The sequence below is a fragment of the Scyliorhinus canicula genome, chromosome 2 (genome assembly GCF_902713615.1).
Source record: "Scyliorhinus canicula chromosome 2, sScyCan1.1, whole genome shotgun sequence".
In the NCBI taxonomy this organism is placed as follows: Eukaryota; Metazoa; Chordata; class Chondrichthyes; order Carcharhiniformes; family Scyliorhinidae; genus Scyliorhinus; species Scyliorhinus canicula.
Window position 1 is genome coordinate 62,154,177 of NC_052147.1, and position 19,247 is coordinate 62,173,423.

At 49.9% G+C, this 19,247-nt stretch overlaps 1 protein-coding gene and 1 non-coding gene across 2 annotated transcripts in view; both read right to left on the reverse strand.

Annotated features, from left to right (window-relative positions):
- The window catches only part of slc35f4 (solute carrier family 35 member F4), a 255,387-nt gene that overhangs the window by 147,613 nt on the left and 88,527 nt on the right, over window positions 1–19,247 (reverse strand). The window lies entirely within an intron of this gene.
- trnaa-cgc lies at window positions 6,788–6,859 on the reverse strand. The gene has a single exon. It is a non-coding gene; the product is annotated as a tRNA-Ala (tRNA).

Genomic DNA, 19,247 nt, shown 5'->3' on the forward strand with positions numbered 1-19,247 from the left:
CTCCACCCCCACCCAGCATCTCATTTCTGCCACTCTTCCCCAGTGATGAGGAGGCCGTGAGCTGACAAAGTGCAGAGAGGCTGCCCACCCCAGATGTTAGTTAGAAGAAAATACCAGGACCCATGACCTCAGAGGGGCTGCAGCAGATGAGAGGTCATCCAGTGTATCTGAACCCCCATGATTAGCCCGTTCATTGGCAGGATGTGCTCAGCTCTCTGTCAGGCAGGAGTCAGACGTGTGGCTCAAGATGAGAGGAGCATCGCTTTGTCCTCAATGCAAGCCACCATTATTCTCCCGCAAAGCCGGCCAATGGCAGTGGCGCCCTGCCCATGAACTTGGACAACATCGCAAGAGCCTACCGCTGGCGCCATACTACTGATCAGATGTCACACCCCAGGGTGGGAGAGCTCTTCACTCCCTAGTCCTGGCCTCCCCCAAACCTGAAGGCACCGAGGGTGTCCCTAGCTTTTCTTTCAGCCCATATGATCCCTTGCCATGCTTGAGGACCTTCCTCCTCCGCGGGTTACCCCTCTCCGTACTCTTCCTCATCCGAGGAGGTGTGGCGCTCCGCCATCTCCTCCTGGTCGAGCTGGTCGCCCCATTACAGTGCCAAGTTGTGGAGAGCGCAGCAGTATATATTTATGCAGGGCGCCCTCTGGGTACCTTATTGGAGGGCACCCCAGACTGGTCCAGGCACCAGAACCTCGGCCAGCACACACATTGACACGAGCCTCTTTGTAGTGAGTTTCCGCAGGATTTTGAGGCCTCCGCACTGGTGTCATCTGCCACCTCCTGAGTGGGTACCCTCCAGACGCTGCTCTCCTTTAAAAACATCAGGGATCTGCGAGTGCCCCAAGATGCAATTACCATGGTTGCTCTACAGGAAACAGGCACATTGTGCATTATGCGCATAGTGTGGTCACAAACGATTTGGACGTGGAGGGAGTGGAATCTCTTGCGGTTCATGAATGCCGCTGCATGATGCCATGGAGACTGCAAGGCCAAGTGGGTGCAGTCTATCTCATCCTGCATCTAGGGCATGCCTGCTAAGCGGATCCATGGCCTGAGGTCCTGGCTCGCCTGGTCCCGGTCGAAGTTTATATACATGTGGGTCCTCGGATTAAGGGCATCTATTACCTCCCTCATGCATTTGTGCGCGGCTGACTGGGAAATGCTACACGGGTCACTGGTGCTGCCCTGAAACAAGTCACCTGCCTGGAGGTTCAGAGGTGTGGTAGCTTTGAGGGCCACAGGCAGTGGGCGTCCTCCCATTCCATGTGGTGCCAGCTCTTGCAGGACCTGGTAGAGGTGGTCCACCATTCCCCGGGACAGACGCAGTCTTCTCCGACATTGAAGCTCCAATATCTGCAAGTTGAATGTCCTACGTTGGAAGACCCTTTATCGGTAGTGTCTCCTACGATGGCTCCACCATCTGTGGTGTTGCTACCAGAACAGCTACGGGCCCAAACTCCCCTCCTCTGCAGGGCATGGTCCATGCCACACGCAGTGCGCGTTGATGTCTCTGCTGCTGCTCAACTCAACTGGCTCCTTGATTCTTCAGAATCATGCAGTAAAAAAGGAGAACACCAGAGTGAGCACGGAGACTTCCTCAGTGCCCTCCACCCCTCTGGGACATCCACCTATGTGTTTTCCCCCTTATTAAGTGCCTCTCTACAAAGCCTCACACTCTATAGCCACTTCCCTAGAGTTGCCCCTCTCAACTCCATCTGGGTGAGGGACGTGGATCCTCGAGATTTGCAATGGCACCTTTTCCCCAACCATTCCCCCCCTCCTCCACCCCACAACCCTACCGTTAGGTAAAAGGGCAGCTGAGAAGATGCATGGGGACCAGAATCTGCACCCTCATGGGGGACCTCATGCCACCCCCCATTATGACCTTTAATTGGGTGAGTGATGCTAGACATCCCCGTCACACCTTGCAAAGGGGTAAACATCAGTGTTATCTGTGTAATGTTAATGCTTGTATGAGCATTGGAGTTCAATGCTTGGAGCCAATGCTTCCAAAGAGTGAAGAACTTGGCTCCAATCAGTGGCACTGATGTTTAGCTCTGCAAAGTTCATTGGCGCAACTGACCCGTCAAGGAAGGGTGAGGTAGCATTTCAGGGAAATGACTGCCTCTTGTAGCAGACGAGGCACAGCTAGTGAAGCCTGCAACTAGCATGGCAAGCACATCCCTAGAGGGTACCCTCATTCTCCCGGGTCACCAGGGCTGCAGATTTGACTAGCCTTCCATCAGCCATAGCCATCAAGCCCAACACTAATTCGTGACAGTCACTCTTCCCTGACAAGTGGATATGAACATCCATTCGGCTTAACCCCTTTGTCCACACAGTGCTGCCTGAGCGTGGGGTTCAACTCACACTCACAGTCGTCCTCCCCACAATGAGAGGGTCTTCATGCCTCATGAGGCAGAGCTGCACCCTGAGTCCTCTACTTTGCTCTTGCAGTCTAGCCTCTCATGGAACCCCACCCAAGAATCTCAAAGTTGCCCCCAGTGCAGGCCCTCTGTATTCGCCTCCAGTAGCCCACTTTGCAGCTCCCACTATGAAGGGCACTCCCTCAGTGGAGATTTGGGCACAAGCCCAGCAAAGAGGGCACACGAAGTGCCGCCTGCATGCCAGCCTTCAAACCTCTTTAAAGCAAGGGTTGCCCCGACATGAAGCGACCCCTGCTCCCGAATTCACAATATTGAAACCCACCCCAGCACATGGCTAGTGAGGGCTCAAAATTGCCCCCATTCTTTCGGTGGGTCTTGTTCACAATAACACTTGTCACGCCAGAACCTATTATCAGTGACAAGGTTTCATGAAAAAGAGATGATAAAGACCCTCGGTATTTATTGACAAGTTGTTGTGTCAGGATTGGAAAGGGACAATGAGAAGTAGATGTCTCTACCTTGGGTAAGAAAATGTTCCAGTATTTGTTTTATTTCTCTGTATGTCTGCTGTTTAAAGACATCCTGTCGTGCTCTCTTCGGTAGCATATATACTAAAGACATTCTAGGTATCTGATCCCTGTCACAAATAATAATTGGAGAAACATTGCAAACTACTTCTGGTGCCAGAAATAAAACTTGCTACAATTCTGAAATTCCACTGTATTTGACTCATTAGTGGCCTTTCCATTTGGAAAATACATCTGGTTATGGGGTGAGGATAGGATTCGGCACAATACACTTGCTGTTAAATTGTCTGAGTCACTCTTCAGCCTCACACATGATAGTCAGCTGTACAAAGCTATGGGGGCATCTAGTGACTGTAGGGGCACAGCTCACCAGAAATTATGGGCTGGATTCTCCCATCGGCAGGATCCTCCGCTTCGTCGGCAGTACACTCATGCCCACGGGTTTCCTGGCAGCGTGGGCGTACCCACAATGGGAAACCCCATTGGCCAGCTGCCGGGACGGAGGATCTCTCTGCCGACAGGGGCGCACCGCATCAGAAAACAGCTGGGGTGGGACGGAGAATCCCACCCATCTATTTTATTAAGGGGAGGGGGGATTTTTATGAGGGGAATTCTTTAGGAGGTTTCATATATTCCTGTAGAACCCACCTTTAGCATAAAGATAACATGCACAATTGGATACTTAACTCTGCAACCTACAATTTTATGCAAGATTGTAAAACATATGGGGCTGGATTCTCCATTTCAGGGACTATGTCCCCATGCCGCCATGAAAACTCTGGTCTTTTACGCCAGAAAAACTGACGTCAAAAGGCCACAGATTCACAGCCCGGCAGGGGTCTATCAAGGAGCCGTCGTGGAGCTGCCAGCACCAGATATGGCCCCCCCGCAATTCGGGTCAGAGGCCTCCAGCGGTCACGCCGTGCTCCGTGGTGGACTCAGACCGCTGAGCTGGACCGCGGAAATAATGCCCCCAATCAGCCGCGCGCCCGGCCCGAACTGCCCGCACAATAAAGGTACAGTCCCGTATGAGGCCCCTCCCCGCCTTCCGATCAGCCCGCCCCCGAACATGGCGGCCGCGGACTGAGTCCGCAGCCTCCTCGCGAGTTTCCCGAACGGCTGGGACCATATCAGAAATACGTTGGGACTTTGGAAGGTCGGGGGAGGAGAACAGCGGGGAGGGCCTCAAGCAATGGGCGCAGGTGGGGGATATGCGGCGCAGCGTACTCCCTGAGTATGCCGCTTTTCGGGGGCCGGAGAATCGAGGAACCAACGCCAGTCCTGGTTCCATGTGTGAAACTGGATTCTCCGCCCCGGCGCCGGACACGATTTCAGCGTTGGGGGTGCGGAGAATCCAGCCCATGAACAGTAACATGAAAGTGTGTGAAAAAAATACTGAAAATGGTTACAGGTGGCGAGATATAACTTTGCTTAAAATACCTCTTTGTTGACTGTTGCTTCAGCAGCTGTGCAAGTTGCACCTGAAAGTAGGGGCTGGTTTAGCACACTGGGCTAAATCGCTGGCTTTTAAAGCAGACCAAGGCAGGCCAGGAGCACGGTTCAATTCCTGTACCAGCTTCCCTGAGCAGGTGCCGGAATGTGGCGACTAGGGGCTTTTCACAGTAACTTCATTTGAAGTCTACTTGTGACAATAAGCGATTTTCATTTTATTTTTCAAGTTCTGTTTTAAATTAGGAATCAATATACCAAGATGTCAACAGCATTATTGTCATTATTCAACACATGTAAAACATAAAACTTGCTGCAGGGAACAATTCCTGCTCTGGATGTGTAAGCTTAAAGCAGTACATGGGAGTGGGGGGGAGGGGGTGTAGTCAAGAGGAAGTCGAGCTCCATAATCAGGTTACATTTTTATATTTATCTTTATGCTGATAGCCTACAGCAGTCCTGTTAAGGATTGTGTGTTAGGTTGCATGTAAACACGCTGTCCTGAATGCAGCCAGTTAACAAGCTGATTGAAAGTCATTCCAATTTTTTCTCACAGAATGTTTCCTCCAGCCACATACAATAGAATCGAAAGGACTGATGAAACCAAGCTGCGATTTCACAGAAACCATCGCACCTTTAGATCTTACTGCTCACAACTAATAAAAGCACCTGTGACAATAAAGATTGTATATTCAAGTGCTTAACATTCAGACGGCGAGGTGTTTACAAGAACTTGAATCGCAAATAAGTGACTGGACTGCTATTTTAGTATTCCATTAAACGTTCTTTGCTCTGGACTTAAGAGCACAAAGCAACGAGTCGACTAATGATTCAGGAAATTGTTGGTATTTGACTTTCAGATTAAGTTGTTCCTAATCTCATGTGTAATGTTTCTCCTGGTCTCTGTAGTCAAGGAGAGGGAATGTGATTGCAATAACTGTCCCAATTAACGGCAGTTAAAGATCTGGGCCGGGATTCTCCTAAACAGCGGCTAAGTGTTGACGCCGGCGTAAACATCGGAGCGTTTCACGCCGACGGCAACGGGCGCCTTGGCCCAGCGACTCACTGACCTGAAGGGGGCTTGCAGGCCAGCACCGGCTGCCGATACGGAGCCCTGCACTTCTGGCTGCAGGTCCGCGCCTGCGGCGGCGGCCCCGTGCAACATGGCGGACCCACACAGCAGGCCGGCCCCAACAATATAGGACCCCCCCCCCCCAAGATCACGCACGCCTGCCGATCGATGGCTCCCGATCGGAACCCTGGCCGTCCTGGAGGACCCCCCCACCCCCGGTGACATATTCCCCCCCAACCAGGACGGCCGCGGCAGCCGGCACTCCGAGTGCCCGCCGGGTGGAACCATGTTTGAACCACGCTGGCGGGAACTCGACCAGCTGCCGGCAGAGAATCGCCGCGGGGGCCTCTTTCAATGGCCCCCCGAGTGGCGCCGCGTCGACTGCGCTCGCGCGACTGGTGGCAATTCTCCGGTCCGTGGAGAATTGCGGGAAGGTGTCGGACTCGATCGCGGGTCTGATGCCCCATTCTCCGCCCCCCCGCCGAGCGCAATTTCGGCGCGGAGACTCAGAGAATCCCGGCCTGGGACTTTGTTTTTATTATAAAGATCAGAACAAGTAGGTTAATATCACTGGATAAACAACCTTTCATGATATCAGGCAGCAGTGACTATGTTGTGTGCCATTAACAGATTTAGTACAGTATCTGTGTTCACATAGTTCTCAGTAATTGTGTAGGAAAATCTTTCACAGAAATTCTTTTCATATTTAAAGTTGGGTTCTGTCATTCAACTGGCAGCTGACTATATAAACATTGAGCTGGACCAAGCTCATCAAGATGCCCATGCAGCAGGATTCTTCACCATCACAGGGATGCCCCAGGTCCAGGGGGTAATTGATGGGGTGCATGTTATCTTGCGCGTAACGGGGCATTAGAGAGTACCCTTCATGAACAGGAAGGGGTTCCACTCCCTGAATGTTTAACTCGTGTGCGACCATCATCTCTGGATCATGCAGGTGTGTGCATGCTTCCCAGGGAGAGGGCATGATAGCTACATCCTTGGACACTCAGAGATCCCCGACATCCATAATAATAATCTTTATTGTCACAAGTAGGCTTACATTGACACTGCAATGAAGTTACTGTGAAAATCCCCACGTCGCCACATTCCGGAGCCCGTTCGGGTACACAGAGGGAGAATTCAGAATGTCCAATTTACCTAACAGCACATCTTTTGGGACTTGTGGGAGGAAACCAGAGCACTTGGGAGGAAACTCACGCAGACATGGGGAGAACGTGCAGACTCCACACAGACAGTAACCCAAGCCGGGAATCGAATGTGGGACCTTGGCGCTGTGAAGCAACAGTGCTAACCACTGCCGCCCATAAAATGCAGCTTTGTGGAGATGCCGGGGATTAAACCCTGGACCTCACACATGCGAAGTGCGCGCTCTACCACTGAGCTACATCCCCCTCTTTGAAGACCACCCCAGGGTTACAGGTTGGCTCTTGGGGAATAAGGGGTACCCGCTGAGGTCCTGGCTGATGACACCAGCGCGGATGCCAGTGGCCGATGTGGAGACCCAATATAACAAGGCCCATGTTGCCGCCCATGCTGTTATTGAACGATGCACTGGAGTGCTAGAAATGCGGCTCTGATGCCTGGAGCACTCTGGTGGTGCACTGCAGTATACCCCCCAGAGGGTCTCCCGCTTTGCCGGGGTCTGCTGTGCCCCCCACAACCTGGCACATTGTGAGCTGCACGGTTGATGCATCACGGGGGGATGGGGGCATCTACGGCAGATGGCATGTGTGTGCACCGCTCCTGGTCATGGAGGGATTGTGTTTGGTGGGTGCCAGGGTGTGCTGGGGCATGGGCGCAGTAACATGCTGGGGGGGGGGTGCGCAGTGCGAGGTGCCTGCCGCTGACTTGTTTGGGAGGCGGGGGAGGGGGGGAGATGTCAGGGTGGTGGCATGCAGGACTGATGCCAGGGGGTCGGTGTCAACTTACCCATGCGGCCCGGTGGAAGTCGTTGGTCTTCTTCCTGTACTGGACTGAGGTCCCCCTGGTCACACTGTCCAACCTGCCGGCTGCTGCCACTGCCTCCCAGGAGATATGCAAGGCTCATATCTAACTTGATGAATGTAAGCCCACCGCTGAGCTTGGCATACAGATCCTCACTCCTGGGGACTGGATAACGCTAAGCCTAATACCTGATTTATTGTCATTTTGTAATCCCCACAGAGATGCACCAATCCGTCAGGTTTCATTACTGGTTTGATCGACGACACTCAGTCGGAAAATTGTACTGGTCTGATAGTCCCCAGGTTCTTCATGCAGTCCAACTCCCCATCTACCTTCGGATTCAAGGTGTATGGAAAGCGGCAGGTGCAGAAATAGCACAGCTTGGCCATGAGGTACACGCTTATTCAGGTTTCGGAATATGGTCGGAAATCTGGCCAATATGCCTTTGGGGCCGTGTGGGTGCATTTGGCAAACCCTCTGCCAATCTGAGCGAAGGTACTGGAGTCAGTCGCGCCCCAACAGGCTCTAGGCCTCTCCTGTGTACAATGGCCAGTGGTAGATTTGCTGACTGCCGACCGTACTCAACAGGGACGGTGATCAAGCCCACAATCGCGAGAGGCTTCCCCGGATAGGCCACTAGCCTTCCGTTCGTATCCTAGAAGGTCAGCGGATGAATCCCGAATTGTATGCAGCTAAAGGTGTGTCGACTAATATCAGACACGGCTGCCCCCGTATCGAGTTCCATGAGGGTCGTGTGGCTGTTCACCTGGAGCGAGAATTGGATGGGCTCAATTCTTGGTGCCACCACACAATATAGATGTTGGTAACGGTCGTCATCATCCTCCACGTAGTGGGTCCTGTCACAGATGGGGCGGTCACGCCTGCCGGTTCAGCGGGTGGGTGGCACATCCTGCTGCTGCTGGCCAGTAGTTTTACTCCCGGTCCTCCTGGTCAAGGGAAAAGGTTTGGCGATGTTCCCAGGGCCAATTCCGGCCTCTCACCCCTTGCCTGTAGGTGCCCCAGTGCTGGGGAATGGGTTCTTTGGTCCCAGTGGGCTGCGCGCAAGGTCTGTTTTGGTGCCCTAAAATGAGCACCCCACCCTCTGGAGTTCTTGGACCCCTTGTTCAGTACTTTCCCTGGGTACTTCAATTTCCATGGCTTTTTGGAAGTCTAAATGGGCTTCGGCTGGTAGTTTTCTTTGCATGGCCGCACCGTGAATCCCACCAGCTGAACCCATGTCCCTGAAGCATTAGTCCGGGCCTCTGGATCACTGGTCTATTAATATTATCACCTTACCACCATCCCCCTGTTGACGTGTTGATCCCTTGACATCTCAGAGAAGTGGCTCCATACTTCAGCCACATCGCGGGGTTTGGTTTAAGACCTTCCAACATAACTTGATATCAAAACAATTTAAATGTCATGGACATGTAATTAACTTGACATAGCCAGGTCACAAGCCCCACTCCTGTTACATGGCAGAGCACACAGAATAAAATAGACGTTCCTTTACATTAAACCTCAGGCTGAAAACTCTGTAGAGCTCATTGGAAACATCACTCATCTGAAGATTTGCAATGTCATTACTGCCCCCTAATGACCAAAACCAGGGTTTATCACAGACATGGGACCAAATCTTCCTCTCGGCTCAGGAAAACCTGGGGCAGGATTGTCCAGTCTCCAAGGCCAAAATCGCGTTCGGCGATCAGTCGGAGAATCCACATTGGTGCTGAAATCGGGAGCGGCACCTCTTTTGCGATGCTCCGACCCCTACAAAACAGCATACTCGCATGCCGTATGGACGGGCCTCAGTACGTCACCTGAGGCCCTCCACTGATACTCCGCCCCCGATGGGCTGAGTTCCCAATGGCATGGATCACTCATGCTATTTTTTTTTCGGGAACCCGGCATGGCGGCTGCGGACTGAGTCCAGCACCGCCATGTTTGGGGGAGCCGATAGGCGGGCGGGGGGCGAAGGAAGGCCTTTGGTGGGAGCTGGGGACACTATTGGGGGGTGATCCGGGGGTGGCAAGCCTGGCCAAAGGGAGGCACTATTTGGCAGGCTGGGTCCGCACACGGCCGGCGACATGTTGCCGCCGCAGCAGCTGGAGGCCACCGCCATGCGCATGTACAGCCACAGGCCCGGCAATTCTCCAGCCGTATCCGCAGCTAGAGCCGGGGGCTCTACGCTGCCTGCCTGTTAGCCCCCCACCAGACGGTGGATTGATGTCCGTTTTGAGCCATTTTCTCGGTTGTAAAACGCCACTGTTCCCACTCCGCCGTCAGCACTTAGTCTCAAAATCGGAGAATCCAGGCCTGATCTGCACACTTTTACAGCTTATAAACTCCACTGCCGACCCATGTGTGATTTCGCAAGTCACGTTTGTCCTTTCACACCGAGTTTGGGTTCGTAATGCAGCTTGCGAGGCGCAAACCAGGGCAGGAGAAGTGTGGGTGCAGAGGTCACTTTGAAGGCCCGTCTAAGATTCTCCAACACAATATCCCAGCTTACAGCAATGTCTAAACGCTCCTTAAACCTCACCCCCTGACTACCCCCCCATACACCCTCAGAGTACCCATGCCAGCCAAAGCCACCTCTAGTCCTCCATGCATCTTCCATAACCCCTCAGATCACCCAGTTGGACAGCTGAGACTCCCTACATCTGGATATTCCCCATCCAGAACCGTCAATGGGACATGTCAATATCTAGCAGTTGTAGAACACACATAGGGGGTCCAGATAGGACTAAGATTTGGATCGAGCACAAGGGGAACTTGTTTCTGAGAGGAACCTGGCACCCATTCTCAGTCCAATCGCCTTAGTCAGGCTTGTAACCTTATGCTTATTGTGGGCATTCTGTATGCAGTGCCGATGATGCAACCACCAGTCATAAGTTTGATAATTAAACAACTTTCCCCTGACCCCCATGAACATTGACAAGGACTCTTGAACAGAGAGAGGTGCACATGCACCCCATATCAGATTCTAAGAGCATATTTTGGGGATAGGAAGCAGAGAAAACAAGAGTTCATTGTGCATTCACTTTGCCACTGCTTGTTTTTATGGCTCTATCCATCTTCTGCCTTATTTCTCTCCTACTTCAGGAGTAATTTTCACGATGTCTCATTGGCCAGGATTCTATATTGCTTGGGCAGGCGGGCGCGAGCCAACCCGAAAGCAAGTAAAATCGAGCAAGAAGACATCAGACGTGCGTCCTGACATCATCGCACCCTCGCATGATATTTCGGTTGGCAGTTGCGAGCGCAAGTCGGATCACGTGCGCCAACAATCAAGAATTTAAATTAATTAAACGTTAATTGACTGGGATTTTACGTTGCTCGTCTGCCTTTACAGTTGGTGGGCGGGCCAATTCGCAAGGCGGCCATTACGTTTTAGCTGCAACCTCGACCCAACACGCACGAACACACTCAAAAACAGTTCTTCCCCACTATCACCAGACTCCTAAATGACCCTTTTATTGACTGACCTCATTAACACTACACCCTGTATGCTTCATCCGATGCCGGTGCTTATGTAGTTACGTTGTATACCTTGTGTTGCCCTATTATGTATTTTCTTTTATTCCTTTTTCTTCCCATGTACTTAATGATCTGTTGAGATGCTCACAGAAAAATACTTTTCACTGTACCTCGGTACACGTGACAATAAACAAATCCAATCCAAATTGTTATGAAATTCAGGCTGAAATCAAATTAACAAATGTGCCTGGGGACTGAGGTCTTTGTATGAGTGTGTTGCCTAGACAATCGTTGCAGTTTTTCAGCTGATATTTATTTTTTACAGATTCACAGCTCCCTCAGACAGCTCCACAGTGGCTGCCTCCTTGAGTGAGAACATCAGAAGCTCCAGCCTGCACACTCCCTTATCTTGGCACCCTCCCTCCCCAGCACGGCCCAGCCTTTCACAGAACATGTTTCACGCTGGATGGCCAGTAATATTGCATTCATGAAATCTCAGGCAGGAGTGGGTTTCAAATCCACTTCTGCCCGCGCCAACTCAGTGGTGTGCAGAGGGGGGGGCCGACGGTGCGCTGGCCCCGGGCATCCATTGGATGGGGGCAGCAGCGTGAAGAGAACGGAGCGCGCCTGCGCACCGCGGTCGCCGCTGGTGAAGAGCCAGCTTTGCACTCGGCAGCTGGAGCGTGAACAAAAAGGGCGCAAATGCTCCCGAATCGACGGCAATCAATGCCACCATGGGTGAGTTTTATTTATTCTTTATCTTTTGATCCATTTTTAAACTCTTCTCTGCACCCTCTCTATAGTTGTCAAGTTACTAAACTGTCGTGCCCAGAATTTGACATTTGGGCCAGGGGCACCCATTTGGGACAGAACCAGTATTTTATAAAGATTCATCATGGCCTCTTAACTTTTGCCTTCTTACCCTTTATACTTAAAGCCCAGGGTCCTATAAATGGGAGATTCTTAGAGACAGGGGCAGCATGGTAGCATGGTGGTTAGCATAAATGCTTCACAGCTCCAGGGTCCCAGGTTCGGTTCCTGGCTGGGTCACTGTCTGTGCGGAGTCTGCACGTCCTCCCCGTGTGTGCGTGGGTTTCCTCCAGGTGCTCCGGTTTCCTCCCACAGTCCAAAGATGTGCGGGTTAGGTGGATTGGCCATGCTAAATTGCCCGTAGTGTCCTAAAAAAGTAAGGTTGGGGGGGGTTGTTGGGTTACGGGTATAGGGTGGATACGTGGGTTTGAGTAGGGTGATCATTGCTCGGCACAACATCGAGGGCTGAAGGGCCTGTTCTGTGCTGTACTGTTTTATGTTCTACTTGACTGCAAGCTGCTGGAGCTCTGATCTTGAACAGAGCTTTTATATCTGGATTTGGGGACCCTTTATGCACTGGCATAGTGCAAAAACAGGCCCCACATGACCAGGGTTTTGTGAAGAAAGAAGGGATCTGGAAATGTGTCGATTGTGGAAATCGGGTGAAGTAATGCCGGTGTTTGATGAGACTTGGTGCTAAAGCTTTAGAGAAATGAAGATGGAATTTGATTTGAAGAAGTTCAACGTTTTGAAGGATATTGTGGCTGAAATGAATGCGATACGTGCTGAATGGGCTGACTGAGAAATGTGTGAGATATGTCTTTGTATCTGCTGTGTGTAATTTATCGGTCATATTATTGCAATTTTCCTGTTAATTCATGTTTAATTTACGATGATTTTGGTGTGATTGCTAATATAAAAGTGAAGTTTTGTATGTTGGTCTTAGTTGGGTTGTTTGTAGTTTGTTTCCACAAGGGTCATAACAGTATTTCCATGACGTTGCTGCTCTTATCCTTCTCCATGGGGGTTGCAGAGGAGGGAGGCACAACTTTCGAGACATAACATCTCACCCATTGCTGCAAAGCAAAATGACTGAAGAAGAGAACAATATCCCTAGAATCCCAGCGCTAAGGGGAAATTGACTAACTCTTACAGCGCAATTTAACCTCAGGCAGCCGTCCTATACCTTAGAGATGACAAAGATAAAGAGGTCAGTGAATAGCTCTAGAACGGGTGCAACTACATTTTTTATAGGTTTTTTTGGTGATATTTAATGAAATATTTACATGGGGCTTTGGGGCATACAATCAAGATTTGCCCCGGGCATCACCAGACCTCTGCACACCACTGCGCCAACTTCAGGTGCATGTAAATGATTGATAGAAAATCAACACCCATTTACATTTCTCCAGATATTTGAAGAAATTGAACTGCTTCAATGTGATGTGAGATGTAAAACTGGCTGTCAATTCACTATCACCTGGTTTGCACAATTACACGATTAGAATTATCTTGCCACGTTGTGTTTTATTTATTTGCTAACCCATTGTTCCATCTAGTCTAACCACGACTTGCAATACACTTTTTATACTTGCTTAGCATTTTTGGGAGGAAGGATTACTCAGGTATCAACATCATAGATGGGCAGAATTCTCCTCTTGCTGTCCACAGATTTAGTGGCTGGAACAAGGCAGGTTGAGGGTGGAAAATTGAGTAGGAGTCACAGAAGCAGGCTTGCCCCATCCCCTACAGCTATGCATCAATGTGAGAATTTTGGGATCACTGCTGCCTGAACACTTTTGAAGTTAATCCTGTAAAGTTCCAGGCAAGCAGAAGCGATGACTGAGGAAATACTCAAATTTATTTTACCTATTATATTACACCTCCTACTCCCCATCGGGTCTCCCGCATCCAGCCCACACTTTGGCCCGGGTATTTATGTTCCAGAGGCCCCTGGCGTAAGGGGGTGGCTCCTCCTCCTCATCTAGAGAGATCGTACTCAGGTGAGGCCACGGGGACTCTGAGGTTGCAGCCCCGTGGCCTCCAGTTGGGTTATAACAGAAACAATGAAAGTAAATGCAATGATATCATGGTTGTGTTGTAATTCACCGACTGACCACTAGGAGTCTCATTATTATATCAGTGAATGTTAGAGTCAGGTGACCTCAGACTGACTAGGGAGCTGGGAGAGAGGTTGCTTGTGCATGTTCATACTATTATTCATCTGTTGTTTTGTATACATTTGGCCCACAGTTAATGTTAATAAATTGTTTATAGCTTTAGCTACAAGTGTTCTTGTAATATAAATCAGGCCATCTGATAAGAACATCAAACTAAAGTAAATAAATTAAGGGACAAATCAAAAGAAAACATTCCTTAAAGAAACACTGCCCAAACAAAAACAAAGGTCAACATAAATTTGAAATCATCAAATTAAAAGGTGATTAAAAGGGTTACTAAAGCACCCCAGACCCTGCGGTGCCCACGGAAAGCCTTGATGGTGCCATTGGACACCGTACACTCCCTCTCCGGGACTTCCGGATGCGAATGAAGCCGCGGAAGTGGGGCAGGAAGGTTAGATGGCCCCCTCGATCATCCACTGCCTGGGCCTGTTAACGGCAAGTTTCGCCAGGCCCAGGAGCAGGTTCACGAGGCGGTCCTCCTCCATCCCCGATCAGGAACATGCTCCGATGAGGGGCATGGGGCTGAAGTGCAAACAAACCTTTAATAAAACGTTTGACAAGAAACTAAAAAGGGGGCGCAGTCTAAAAAAACTTAACGTAGATCCCTGCTTCCTGACCCTGAAGGTGTCCACTCGAATCTAACCAGGTGGATTCAAATAAAGTGCGAATGATGGTGTGACATGTTACGTCACATTTTTCATCACGATCACCTTGACAACATCAGCTGCTAAGAGAAGCACAAGGCCATAAGGAACGTAAAGGTCCAAATCAATGCTAGAAATGAAATCAGCTGTAATGGATTGGGAGTCTAAACTAGACTCTGCCACTCCATCAACATCATTTAATTCTTCAAGAGTCGTTAGCCTGAAACATTCTCCACCGATGCTGCAGAGTGTTTCCAGCACCTTTGCTTTTAGTTTCCATTATTCACTGTCCTTGGCTCTTGCAATCTTTCAAGCTGCCTGCCCCTTTAAATTGCTGCAGCCATCTATCTCCTTCCTTATGAGATTGAATTTCAGCAGAAATGCTCTCTCGATTCTTGGCTCTAACTTCAGCAGAATGGCGTCTGTGCCGCGTCTAAAGGTTTGCCCTGGATCCTCTCCTGAGGTTATGGCAGACAATTGACAAAACACTGACTAAAATTCAAAGCCTTTGGAGATGGGGAGACTCGGTGGAGCGTTCAAAGTAGTGGACCTGGATCCGGAAGTCCCCGCCCCCATTTTCAACATCTCTGATATTGAAATATATGTATCGCGGGGCATTTCTGAATTAGCCGGGCCATTTAAAGAGATAGGGGGAAAAACAGGTAGTCTTGATTTTCACTGTGAAAAGGTGCAGACTGTATTCCGCAGCTTGGTACCAAAGACATGAATAGCTCCGAAGGCCTTAGATAAGGAATTCTCAGGCTTATAGAGAGTTGAGTGTGGTATCAGACTCAAAACTGAGGTACAGGCTGCTCCATGATCTCATGGAGGCTGGAATCCCGGGAAAAGAGCACTTCCGTGTGGCCTCCTCATCATCATTCCTTGCCTCGTAAACCAAGATGGCGATCTGCCACCCTCACTGAGAGTGCAAGTCTGTTGTCCACGAAGGAGGAAAGGTTGAAGAAATGGGCGCAGGATCCTCACGTGTGGTTTGTCAGGAAAGACGGAGACAGCACAATGTGGCTCGAGCCATGGTGGCTGGGAATGAGGTTGCTGAGCTCCCAGTCATAGCAGCAAGAAGTGTGAGGGTGATATCCTACCCTGAGTGAAGGTACAGCTTCTTCGAAATGACTGAGGCAGTGTAGGCAAAGGCTTAGAATGTGTCAGAAATTGGTGCAAAATCTGCGTCATGTCGGAGGTAGACCTCTTTCCTTGGACAACAAGGGTCCAAGCCCTGTCAATTGTGGTGGATTTATGAGGCCGGATTCTTTCCGGTCTCTGCTGCAGATCTCGGTGGTATCTCGCAATCTGCTTCCTGGAAGCATAACATCAGTCACCACATCCTGTTTGTTAGGGTTAGAAAGTACATTTATTTTCCAACAGACTCAGCGTCAAAGAGCAATGGGGTTTGTATCAATAGCTGGCATCCACAAGTGCAAGATGTGATAGATTGCATGGACATCACCATCAAAGCACCATCGCAGGAAGTGCACAGATAAATGATCATACGGTTTTCCTCCATACCTACATACAATTCCCTGGAAGCTGCCACGACTCTTTCATCCCGAGGAAATCAAATCTGCCACACCTTTCCAAGTCTACATCCCAGATCCGTGGCTGGCTACTGGGCAACAAATGTTATCCATTGAGGAGGTGGCTGCCTATTCTATTACAGAAGGCAGAGTCGGTGGCAGAACAGCGTTGTACCAGCACTCACCAGGGTAACTCTCGAACAGGCCACTGGCCTTTTAAAAATGCATTGTCTTGCCCACTCTGGAGGATCACTGCAATATTTTTCGACAAAGGTGTCCAAGAGTAGTGGTGACCTGCTTTATACTGCATAATATGGCACAGCAAAGGGGTGTACAGATGCGATATTCAGAGCCCGGTGAAGTAGATTGCTCATCAGGGGAAGAGGCAGACGAAGAGGTGGAGATATCTGCCTCAGATGAAGATGAAACCAAGGAGGACAAGTACACGTATGAAAGGCCCATATACCTAGAGCTGGTTCAGCACATGATGCCTTAGTCAACAGGGAGGGCATAATTCAGAGGCATTGCTCATAAGCAGCATTGATATTATCGCACCCTTGGAAGAGAATTGTCATCCAGCCATTGCTAGATGAGATTCTATGATACATTACCACCTTCCATCTTCCAGCAGGTGTCTTTTCTGCCAGAGACCTCTTGACAGCACAATGGCTTAAATCTTCACCTTCATAAGTCAGCACTCGTCTTAACGAACTGACCATGAGACGCCCTATGACAGAGAGGCCTGCAAGTGTTTTTTGGCAGCTGCCTATAAATGGTGAAGAAGACACCAGGTCAATAACTGAGGCCTGATCCTTATGTCATGAGTGCTCCTGTGCAGTGGCAGTGGAGACATGCAGATGGTGTACCAAATGAAATGCTGCAACTCGAGGCTGGGCAGCAATGGCTACATGAGGGAATCCAACCATGTGCCGTGGACATTACCATCGCTGAAGCCCCTGTGGGGGGTTACCATTGACCAGAAACTGAACTGAATCAGCCGTATCAAAACTGTGGCTACAAGAGCCGGTCAGAGGCTGGGGATTCTGCGGAGCGTAACTCAATATCTACAATGTATAAGTCAGGAGAGTGATGGAATACTTGGCTGGATGAGTGCAACTCCAACAATACTGAGGATGCTGGAAATCATCCAGGACAATGCAGCCTGTTTGATCAACAACCCGTTTTGCAACTTAAACAATCTTTCCCTTAATAACGATATACAGCAGCAGTAGTTTGTCCAATCACAAAATGCCCATGAGCAACTCAGCAAGGCCCCATCAACAGCATCTTCGAAACCCACAACCTCCACTACCCAGAAGGACAAGGGCAGCAGATACATGGGAGCACCACTACCTACGAGTTCCCCTCCAAGACACACCATCCTGACTTGGAAATATATCTCCATTCCTTCACTACCACTGCATCAAAATCCTGCAACTCCCTTCCTGAGATCACTGTGGGTGCACCTAGAACACGTGGACTGCAACGGCTTAAAGTGGCAGCTCCCCATCACAATTGAGAGGACATTTAGGGATGGGCAGTGCTGACCTGGCCAATGGTGCCCAGATCCCATGGTTGACTGCTATCAGCAATGGACGTTTCACTGAGCACCCAACTTGACATGATGGTCACACAGGCTTCACCCTTCACAACGGTGTGGTGACTTAGGGATGGACTTCTGAAGGACTAGTAAGATCATGCAGCTGTATGGTTACCTGATTATGTCTACACCACTCATCAAGTACAGACCAATGCATCCATCCTTTGATTTTTATGATTTTAAAGAAAATGGAAAATGTATAGTTAATTCCAGATAGAACACCATATGTGAATCCATCAAAATGATGTCATCAAAATGTTATGGTGGCTTTACAGCTTGAATACTTCTACATGGTGTCCCATGTGTTGCCTCGGAGGAGGTGGAGGCAGTCTCCTCACCTTGGTCTGTAAGGCATTGAGGAGTGTCATGGACAGCCTCTTCCTGAAGGCACCTGTTGGTGATCTACCTGAGAGCACAAACCTGAAATACTGCAGGGGCAACCGTGCTCCCTGGAATACATAACAGACCATTAGATGTAGGAGTAGAAGTAGACCACTCGGCCCATTGAATCTGCTCCACCATTCAAGTTTCATGGCTGATCTGATATAATCTTCAACTCCCCTTTTCCACCTTAACCCCGTATCCCCAGATTCCCTTCTTGATTAAAAACCTGTCTATCTCAGCCTCAAACATACTTAACGACCCGGCCTCTACAGTTCTTTCCAGTAAAGAATTCTACAGATTCACTACCCTCATCTCTGCCTTAAATAGGTGACCCTTAACTCTGAGTTTGCGCTCTGATCCTAGACTTGCCCACAAGAGGAAACATCCTCTTAGTTTCGACCCTGTCAAGTTCCCTGAGAATACTATGGGTGCGTTATCCCAAAAAGGATCAAAATCCCCTAACGAGCGCCGAGAAATACTATTCAACGCAACTCGTGTTGAATAAGGGGCCTGAATTGGGAACGCGCGACCGAGACCCCACATGGCCCCGTTTTTTACAGTGGGGAGCTCAGCTTGCCGGAACTCCCCCTTGTAGCGAGAGATCGGGACGCCATTAATCTCCGAGGCCCCGGAAACAATCCCCAACCTCCCCCCCACCCACCAGCCCGACCGCATTATGGGAGGGTCCGCACCCCCCGCCCCCCTCACCCACGGCGGGCAACCCTGATCACATGGGTGCAAAAAGTGCCAGCTTGGCACCTTGGCGGTTCCAACCTGGCAGTGCCCATGTCAGCTGGCAGTACCACCTGGGCAGATCGCGCCCAAAGTCTCAACATACATGGATACAGAAGGGGACAATAGAACAGCAATATAACTGGCTCAGTACAATCATTAGAATCAATCCGGTGCCTCTGTCTGTACCACCAGTGAACAAGGAGGAAACGTATAAGGCCATGGAAACATGATAAATTGTGCACACCTTCCCACGCAGTGATTGCTTGTAACAACCATGAGAATTCAAGATAAACTTTCACACCATGTTCGTGTGTGCACCAGCACAGATTTCCCGTATAGCAGCACCAGAGGCAACCTAATGATGCATTTTTGATTCCAGCCCCAACTATAACAGGAGTTATATATATTCTGTATGCTAAAATTCTTTCTCTTCATCGTCCTTCATTAGCAACTGTAATGGCCTCATG